Consider the following 10685-nt stretch of genomic DNA (forward strand, 5'->3'; position numbering starts at 1 on the left):
AAACTTCAAATTGATGGTGTCAATATGAGCACTTAGTTGAGCACCCAATTGAGTGATGGAATCTATTTCATACTTTCCTCCTCTAGTAGCCTTTCGAGGCCTACTATATTGTGAATTATGAACCGCCATCTCTTCGATTTTGGCCCATGTTTGATTGTCATCAACTTCGGTGAACATCCCATTGGATCCCATATTGACGATATTGTGGGAATCTTCATATAAACCGTTCCAAAATTGTTGCACAGGGAACCACTCGCTAAGTCCATGGTGTGGAAAAAAACGACAAGTGTCCTTAAATCTCTCCCATGCTTCATACAATGATTCCTCATCTCTTTGCTTAAACCCCGTGATTTGGGCTCTCAACATGTTAGTCTTCTCCGAAGGATATAATTTCTTGTAGAAAGCAAGTGCTAACTTCTTCCATGAATCAATACCAAGGGTAGCCTTGTCTAGGCTCTTCAACCATTGCTTTGCGGTACCAATCAAAGAAAAAGGAAATGTGGTGGTGTAGGAGTACCATTTGGTAGGTTCTCCTCGGTTGGTACGGAGTGTGATGAAAATTTAGGCATTGTGGGTTGATTTTGTGGTGGGTTTTGTATTGGGTTATCCTCTCCTTCTCTTGCAAAAGGGTTGGTAAACTCAATGTTATTTGGTTGAAAGTTCACAATCTCTCCAATACCTACAACTCTTGAAGTACCTATAGCAACTCTTCTATTGTTGGTTAAGGTTCTTTCAATCTCAAAATCAATAGGTAATAAACTACCTTGTGAACTCCTAGTCATGCAAAATATCAAATAACTTGAAAACAATTAGAACAACCTTGAGGAGTTTTACTTCCCCAAGGTAAAGAAATACACAACTAAAAACAATTAATGAAAATCAAATCAATTTAACACCGTCCCCAGCAACGGCGCCATTTTTGGTCCGGTTTCAAACTCGTCGTCAAAAGCTACCAACCAAAACAATATTTATAACTTCACAAACTACTCTGAGTAAAGAAGTAAGTAAAGGTCGGATCCCAAGGGACGGGTATTGATGTAGGATTCTCAATTGCAAATAGCTATGTCTTGGGGTGTCACAATTTGGGTTGAGGTAATGTGTAATCTAAACTAATCAACAAGATGAAAGAAAAGTAATGAAAGCAAAGCAAGGCAATTAAAAGGAGTTGTAAACAATTGATTAAAGGCACTAGAGTGTCATGGGTTCATAGGGGATTCATGGGAGTTTGATCATACAAACATGTTCCCAATTATATAGCAAGCACTTATTGTTGTGATGGGATCGAATTAGTGCATATCTTACAATCCTTAAGAAGGTCTGGGTCCCGGAGCCGAATCGATTAGATTGTACAACACCTACAAGTCGACTTAATCCTTCCTATTCAACTTTATGCATGGTCTAATGAGGCTCGAGTTGGTTCATAAACTTACAAACCTCATTGAATAGATAGGTGATGAATCAAAAAATGCAAGGATTCATAGGCTCGCATTTCATCAAACATAACATGTGCATAAGTTGAAATCTCAACAAGCAAGCAATTTAATTATGAAAACATATTAGATTAAGCATAAATCAATCCCCATGTTTGTTTCCCCTAATTCCCCATTAACCCTAGCTAAGGAAACTACTCACTCATGACCAAGTTTAGCATGCTAATAAGGTTGTCAATCATATTAACGAAGCAAAACATGATGAATAAATGAAAGTGCTTAATAATAATGAAACAAGATTAAGAGATAATTATACCTATGAAGATGATTCCAAATAATAAAGAAAAGAATAATAGAAGTACTTGATGATTGATGGAAGGTTGTCAATCCTCCAAATAAACCCAAATAATCTTCTAATTACCCAAAATAAAGGAAGAACAATAGAGAAATTAAGGAAAGATTAAGATGTGATTAATATTGAGAAATTGTATTACAACTAAATTAAGATGATTAAGAATTGATTAAGAGAGCATAAGAGTTGATTCTAGGAATGATGCTAATCTAGGTAGTACAAAGGGGTATTTATACTAAAGATTAGGTACAAAGATTAGGGTTACTAAGGGCTTAAATGACTATTAAGACCCTAAGAAAAGTTGAGGAAATGCTACTCCCGAGGGAAATGAGCGGATCCTCTTGCTAGTCCTGCCTCGATCCGCTCGTCCCGTGGTATGGCACGGGTTATTCTGACTTGTGATCCGCTCGGATCCTCTGTGAGACGCTCGGGTTCTGGTACTGCAATCTGCTCGTCCTGGGAACAAGACGCTCAGACCCTTGTGCTTTGAGCCGCTCGGTTTCCTGGATAGATTGCTTCTCTTCTTCTGCTCCTCAACAATCCGCAAGGATCATGTCGGGGATGCAAGGATACTTTCATCATTGTCCATTTCACTTTATTATCTACTTAGGCCTCTAGTGTTGGTCTTCTCTTTGATGCTTGGTCATTGGATGCGATCCATTTAGCTCCATTTCGCCTCCTAAATGCAAGGTTATCAATCCTTTCCTACCAAGGAGACAAAACCTCAAAGAATATGCAAAATGGGAAACTAAAGATAGTAAATGACCCAAATAAGTGCTATACAGCATAGGAACGAGGTTAATTCGGGGACTATATGTGCTCAAATATGAGTCACATCACTATTTTTGATGCTGCATCAAATGGTGGGTTCCAAAAGAATATCGATGATGACAAAGGTTGGAGAATCATTGAGGAGATGGCTACCCATTTTGTTGAATATGGGAACCCAAGAGGAGGAATTAGAACAGTTTATTCTATTGATAGTGCAGTTGTCGCTCAGCTGGAAGCCATGAATGCCAGGTTTGACAAATTGGAGTTGCAGGCTGCTGGAGATCAACAAACGATTCACTTGTTGACTAGACAAGAAACCGTTTCATGTGAGAGGTGTGGTAGTAATGATGGTCACACTGCTGTAGACTGTCTAGCCCAGAAGGAGCAGGTTTTTGCCTTTCAACAATACAGGCAAAGAGGCTTCTACTATAATCATCAGAATGGTGTCCATCCTAACTTGAGATGGACGAGCCAGAATGTATTGAATCCTACACCTCCACCGCAGCAGTAACAACCATACGCTCCACCTCATAAAGCTCAACAAGGCTTTCAAAAGCCTCCATCTTTCCCACCGCCGCAACAAGGTGCTTCGTCCAGTGGTATAAGTGATGTGCCTGAGTTGAAGTCGATGATTCAGTCATTGACAATCCAATTGCAAAAAAGTGACCAACAAAAAGATGCATCAATAAAGTCACTTGAGCCTCAAATAGCTCAACTCTCCACCAATCAAGCTTCGAGGCAGCCGGGTCATTTACCGTCCCAGCCTGATAAGAAACATCATGAGATGGTGAATTTAATTAATCTGAGGAGCGGTCTTTCCTATAAGGGACCTAAAATGCCATCTGAAAATGATAAATCAGACTCGAAAGTTGCAGTTCCTGAACATGAACAGTCGTCCCTTGACGAAAATATGCTGAATCCGAAGAAAGTACTCGATCGACTCATCACTGGAGGTCGATCAAGGGAAAAAACTGAGAAAACTATTCGATCGAATGGATCTGATGGTCGATCGAGTAATGTTGAAATAGGAGCGTTCGATCGAGTGGGTAATAGTACTCGATCGAACAGAAATGATGAAGAAGCTACTCGATTGAAGGGAATGTATGCTCGATCGAGTAGAAATGAAGCTGATCATGTTAATTCTTTGGCAAAAAGAAATGAAGGTTTAGAAATTCCTATCACGGTCCCTTTCCCGAGGTGATTGCAGAACAGGGAGGCTGAACAACAGTTCGGTAAATTTGCTGATATTTTAAAGAGCCATCACGTTAACGTTCCTTTCGCCGAATTGCTAACTCGGGTACCCTCTTATATGAAATTCATGAAAGAAATGTTAACTCGTAAGAGGCATATTAAAGATCATGAAATGGTAGCTTTGACTGAAGTGGGCACTGCCCTAATTCAAAATAAGACACCATCCAAACTGTCTGACCCGGGTAGCTTTTCTATTCCATGCCATATAGGGACCCATTTGATTGATAATGCGTTATGTGATCTGGGAGCCAGCGTGAGCGTTTTACCGTTGTCTCTCGCCAAGAGACTTGGTTTGACTAAGTTTCAGTGTACCAACATGACTGTGCAGATGGCCGCCCGTACTTTATCACGGCCCCTAGGTGTCTTAGAGAACATACTTGTAAATATCGGGAAATTCTTTATTCCCGTTGACTTTGTAGTCTTAGACATCCCCGAAGACTCATACACTCCTATCATTTTAGGACGACCATTCTTATTTACTGCTCGCGCAGTGATAGATGTCGGGGGAAAGACTCTTACTTTTCAGGTAGGTGAGGAGTAGCGGATTTTCTATCAGTCCAATGTTCGTAGGGCTCTTATGCAGGTTCAACCTTGCAACGCTCTACCCTCTATAGACCCTAACACAGATTCTCCAGTTGATAATATTGAGTCATGCGCTGCTATATTGACACCTCCGCCTCAGACTGAGAGCAATATGGAGGAGAATTCTGTTGTTTCTATTGTTGTAGGTATAAACAAAGTGGATATTGGAGATTCCGTCGATAAAAGTGCAATGAAAGTCAAGCTCACAGATGGAAATAATGCCAAGGAAAAAGATCATGAACGGGAAAAGAAAGACAAAGGAAAGAAGAAAGTGAAGGCGTATGTGGACGTGAACTATTCTTCTTCAACCAGTTCAAATTCATGGAGATCAAAGAGGACGGTCCGCGATGCTGAAGGGACATCCTCCAGTCAGACGCCCTCCTGTGGGCTGTTGAAGTGCTTCGGACGATAAACGGAAAATATCCCGTTGTAAAAACTTTGTAATTTGGATTTTTGTTAGACATTTTATTTGCTTTTTAGACAATAGCGTAGTTAGTTTTTAGCGTAAGACCGAATATAGACTGCGTATTGTGAATTTGGTATTTTCGGGAAGTGTTTTTCTGTGTTTCTATGCAGGTTTGGGGAAGATATGCTGCATTGGGATGCGTACCAAAAGAAAAAGCCTCGATCGAGCACTTTTTGTACTCGATCGAGCAGAATGGCCAGGTAAAGCCCTCGATCGAGTAAATAAGAGTACTCGATCGAAATGTCCAATTTGAGGGTTCCTTGATCGAGTTGTCCTGTACTCGATCGAGAAGAAATGGGGAGCTAAAGTCCTCGATCGAACATTCTACTGTTTTCGATCGAGTAGAATCCAAGAAGGAGAAGGAACATTTCGATCGTACAAATTCCAAGTTTTCGATCGAGCAGAATGGTGAAGAAAAGTCTCGATAGTGTGGTTTCAAATCACTCGATCGAGTGACAACAGCTAATAATACGCAAGGGAGTACTCTTTTCCCTTACTTTATTTCATTTTCTTCAACCTTTCTCCTTCCTTATTTGCGATAAACCCGATATTCAATCCCAAAATCCTCCATTTTTCTTCCCTTAATTACCAAATTATTTACCCATTATCACTCCTTGCAATAATTTCGACCATTGCCTCTTATTTTTCCCTTTAAATTTCGTGTTTTTTGTGGGATTCTCTACGAATTAGAGTTTGCGAAAATTGGGTTTTAATCCGATTATTTTGTGCTTATTTGTCGATTTTAGTTGCAATTTCTCTTGGGTATTTCATCAAGTAAGTTCCTTCTCTTAATCCTTAATGTTTCATTGCGTTTTCGTGCTCGATTATTGGCATTATGGTTTTAAATTTTCGATTTTGGGGGTAAATTCGTGTTTGATTTCTTATTTTTGATTGAGGAACTTACTTTGATTAATAGGATGGAGAGTAGCTCTATTCCCTCCACCTCTAGTTCTACCGTTCCGTCTATTACTGAGACGGTGGTCCCTGCTGCCACCACCGTCACTACCCCCGCTGTTACTCCCACTGTCAATGTTACCGCTACTGCTACTGCCTCTATACCGTAGTTGGTGTCGACCCTTGCTGTGTCGACACCCTCCGTCACAGTCACACCTTTTGCCTTGGTACCGAGACTAGTTTCTGGCCGTGCTCCTGGCCTAGCTGCTGCCGCTGCTTCTGCTTCGCGAGGAAAGGGAGGGGGTTCTACTACTGCTGCATGTGCCGCTGCTAGGTTTGTGGCCGATGACTCTCTTGACTCTCTTCCCGAATTCCCCCAGGTACAATTTATTAACTCGCTTCATCGTACTCGTTTCATGCATCTTATGGACTGTGACATTACCTCTACACGATTTCTGTGTCGTTCTTCATTGGACAAGTTGGGGATTTTAGAACCCGTGGCTGAATTATTAAACGGGACTGGGATGACGGGTTTGTCCACGATGAGAGCGCTCACATATGAGCAAGTGACCCTCGAGTTTTTTAGCTCTTTTACTTTCTCATCCGCTGCCTATGACACTGACCCGGGGAGCTCTTGTATTTCATTTCGACTTTTTAACCAAACATTCACTTGGACCTTAGCCGAGTTTGGGAGGAGGTTAGGTTTGACTTATCACGGCTCTCAGGATGCTCTTAGAAAGCTCATGTCTTTACTTTGGCCCACTCTAGCACAGACTCCCTTTGACCAGAGGAAGGTGGCTCACGTCCATCTTCCCCCAGCCCGTTACTTTCTTCGTCTCCTCGGGGAGACGGTGTTTGGCCGCCACGAGCCTAACAACGTTGAGTTGTCTATTTTAGCGGGCTATTTGAACATTGATAGTGCCGACCCCTTCGTTCTTAACATTGCTTATCTGACAGCTCAACATTTTAACGTTGTCGGGTAGAAGAGGAAGGGCACGATTTCCTGTGGTGGGTTGGCATCCCACATTGCCCGTAGCCTCTTCACTGACTTCCCCCGTGGCTTGACACATGTAGATAGGAATATGTACATTGACATTAGCGCCATGCTGGCGATGTTTTGGTTAGCTAAGGACCAGCGGACTTGGAAGATTAGTGGTTCCAAGTCCGTGACCTTACCTTTTCCCGACCTACCCCGTCTCTTACCTTTGACCACTGTGTCGGGTAGGTTACCTCCACCTCTGCCTTCTTACCACCTTTTACTTGGTCCTTCCGCTTCTAAGAAGCTGTAGAGACCTGAGACCGGAGAGGGGTCCACACCGACTCAGGTTAGGCAGACGTCCACGCCCACGCCTACGCCTACACCGACCCCTATCCCTACTCCTTCTGTTAATCAGCCGGATCTGCCGGCTAACATTGTTCCTCCTCCACCCTTTGAGGCGCCCGAGGTCATGGACCAAAGACGTCGTGATGGTTTGCTTCTTGATATGTGTAGGAGAGTGGCTCGTATAGAGCAGGACCAGGCATTTGCCTTGTTTCCTCTATGTGAGTACCACATGCGGAGAGAACATCCCGTTCGAGACGGCTGGCCACACCCTTCTTTCTACCGGTACCCGGCGGAGGGGTACCCAAAGCCGGAGAGCGAGGCGGACACAGCTGAGTAGGATGAGAGGGCGAGAGGTGACGAGAGGAGGAGACGGGAGCAGGAGCGTAACCCCGACTACACGGCGGTTGGTGAGGAGGAGGAGGCTGACGAGTAGCTGCTGGTCTACTCACTTCCCCAGTTTTCTGGTTGGTTTGGGGAAGCTCGTACATATTGTAAGTATTTCTTCTTTTATTTATTTTTCATCTCCTTTTTATTTATTTATTTCATTCATTTATTGGTTGTAATTATCACGTTCCCTATATATTCTGCTGGTGTATGCTGGAGGACAACGAGGGCGTTGTCCGTTTTGATTTGGGGAGGGTATTGCATCCTTTGAGTCTGCATTTGCATTTGTTTTGCATTACACGTTTGTTTTTCTGCTTGCATTGTTTTTTATTTCAAAATATTATGAGAAAAACTCACAAAAAAATCATAAAAATACAAAAAATTCAAAAATATTTCACGTTTACTTTTGCATATAGGTAGAGTCGGAACGGTAGATTTCCGTGATAATTTTGCACTGTAATTTGTCATTTCACTTAAGCCTTACAACAGATTGTCATTTTATTATCTTTGTCACGCGCATATCTACGAGTTAATGTTAAAAATACAGCTGAACATATAGACTTGACCTGAAAAAATTGGCAAACTACTTAAAATTTCTAAGTTTTTAGAGCCGTATAATGGTGTGATTTATGACCAGTCATGTAGGAATTGAGAGTACTATACTCCTTGCATAACATGTTCATTAATTTTTACTTTTATGAAATATGATTGCTTTTTCCTTGCATACATTGGGGTTTGTGGTCGGTGTCACACGTAGGGAGGCGCTTGCAATTTTCCCTTTCTTTCATTTTCACCCATTTAGCTCCACATTAGCCAAAGTTAGCCTTTTTTACCCTTAGCTACACACCAAATTAAGCCTGTCTGTCAAGCTAGTTTAGTGTGTTTTGTGGTACATATTTTGTTGATCAGGTTAGGTTTGTATTATATCGTTTTGGAGTTGGTAGAAAAGAAAAGGAATGAGGGTGTGATGAAAAAGGAATTCAAAAATAAAAAGTTGAAAAAAAAAAGAAAAAAAAAAGAGACAGAGAGAGAAAATTGTGGGCAGGAAAATGAGAAAAGAAAAAAAAACGTGAAAGATAAGGAAAGAAAAAAGAAAGACATGCCGTGTGAAAAAAGGAAAAGAAAGTTTGTTTGTGACGGTCTTACTCCTACACTTTACTTATATCTTTTGAGGAGTTATTGTGTTGGTTAGTGAGTTTATGTGCCAAATGAACGACACTTGTGATTGATTTTATATTTGGTTAGGAATTGAGTGTTGTTATATGGTATTGTTTAGGTGCTAGCTTGACGCTTTACCTCCACATTTTCCATAACTGTTTTTGCCCATTCTTACCCATAGCCTCACTCTCCCATAATTTTTGTAAGCCCTCGGCTGTGACAGACATTGATTGGTTAGAATGTATGTATGGTGATTAGAATTGCCTATCATTTTAGTTGCAAGCATGTTTATGTGGGTCGTAGTTTAGGTGAGTGACTATTTTCTCTTCTACTCTTACACTTTTATACTTACCCTTTGCTTCATGAGAGAAGAATCACCCGTGAGAGTCCAATTTTAAAGGTCTTGCAAGGTCGACAATTCAGCTTATTTATAGACATCATACAACTCGTTTGCACTTGACTATTGTAGCTATAAATGTCAATTTTGTTTGCATTAAACGGTTTAAGTGGACAAGTTATAGCTAGCTCTGAGTTTTCATTTCCGTTCCATTAGTTTGCATTTAGTTTACTCGAGGACGCGTAAAGTTTCGGTTTGGGGAGATTTGATACGTGCAATTTATATAGTCCTTTTGGCCTCTTATTGCACGCATTTCCATGTTGTTTTCGTAGCTTTGTATTGCAAAATGCCCTGAATAGGCTACTTTGGTTTGTTTTGCCTCATTTGCAGGAACGGACCTGAAAGTAGCAAAATTATGCCTTATACAGTCCTCTTAGCATGCATTTGTGGAGATGGAGGATTTAGAGCGGAAGTGTTGAGCACTCGATCGAAGGCTTTGCTTAGTCTATCTGTTCGATCGAGTGGTTTTGACGGTTGCTGGTGTTCGATCGAGTCCCTGCTGAGCTCGATCGAAATAGGCTGACTTGAAGGTCCTCGACCGAACGTACTTCTTGTTCGATCGAGTGGATTGGCTGAAGACCTGCTCGATCAAGTGGATTAAAATGCCTCGATCGAGAGGTTTGCTGATTTACACGGGATTTTATTCCGTGATTATCTTAGTATAGTTAATAAAACGCTTCCCTATATAAGGTGAAGACGTCATTAGGTTAAGGATCTCTTAATCACTCTATTATTCTCTTAATTACTGCTGAAAGCTTTCTTCTCCTTTGCACGTTGCTTGCTCTTAAATTCTGGATCTCAATTTGTTATCCTTCTTGACTCTTACTCTTAATTCAATTCCTCTTTGTTTGCTCTTAATCCTTGTTTCTTAATTTCTGTTTAATTATTATTATTAGTTTATGCAGCATCGTTCCTTTATTTATTCTATTATGTCTCTTACTGGTTTATTCATTGTTATTGTTTGTTTCATTAATAGTATGAGTAGCTAAACCCCTTTTATGGTAGGATTAGGGGAGCCATGGTAGTGAATTAACAATGTTGTGAATAGGTTAGATGATTGAATTGTGAGAATATTTTATGACAATATAATTGTAATCGTTTAGTTGAGTGCACGCTTCTAAACTAGTTAAATTAGTTAAATTCAGACCTAGATCGAAAGATTGGAATGAACAGACCTGTTATGAACAGTACACTACACTAATGAGGATGAAAGTTAAGTTAGTTGTGCTCTAGGGCGGATAGCGGACCGAAAGGACCTTCCCCTTACCCTTCTCACATTAGATCGTCTGAACTATTTATGACTGAGTTGATTAATTGCCATGGTGAACCGATTTCCTAGCATACCTCTCTTTATTTTATCACATCTTTAATTCTCATTATTTTCATTGTTCTTTTCTCTTTAATCTCTTTTAGTTTATTAAAAATCAATTTAAAACCCCCAAATTGTTACCCGACAGACTTAGATAGCAGATAGATATAATAGCCTCCCCGTGGAGATCGACCCTACTTCCACTAGCTTCTGTTAGTTGTTTTAGGTATTTATTTTTGGTACTAAACGACAGGTATCAATGTCTTCCAACGTTTGAAGTGTCCTTTCCGTTTATCCGTCCGTCGCGGGATGGAAGGCCGTGCTCATTTTCAATTAAGTACCCAAGGAGCTTTGAAGCTCTTGCCAA

The 10685-nt window shown here is 40.9% G+C and overlaps 1 non-coding gene across 1 annotated transcript; it reads left to right on the forward strand.

Moving 5' to 3' along the window:
* Window positions 1-259: 259 nt before the first annotated feature.
* On the forward strand, window positions 260-366 carry LOC141625537 (small nucleolar RNA R71). Its single transcript, XR_012535310.1, has one exon. It is a non-coding gene; the product is annotated as a small nucleolar RNA R71 (small nucleolar RNA).
* The last annotated feature ends 10319 nt before the right edge of the window (window positions 367-10685 follow it).

Source organism: Silene latifolia, chromosome X, assembly GCF_048544455.1.
Source record: "Silene latifolia isolate original U9 population chromosome X, ASM4854445v1, whole genome shotgun sequence".
NCBI lineage: Eukaryota > Viridiplantae > Streptophyta > Magnoliopsida > Caryophyllales > Caryophyllaceae > Silene > Silene latifolia.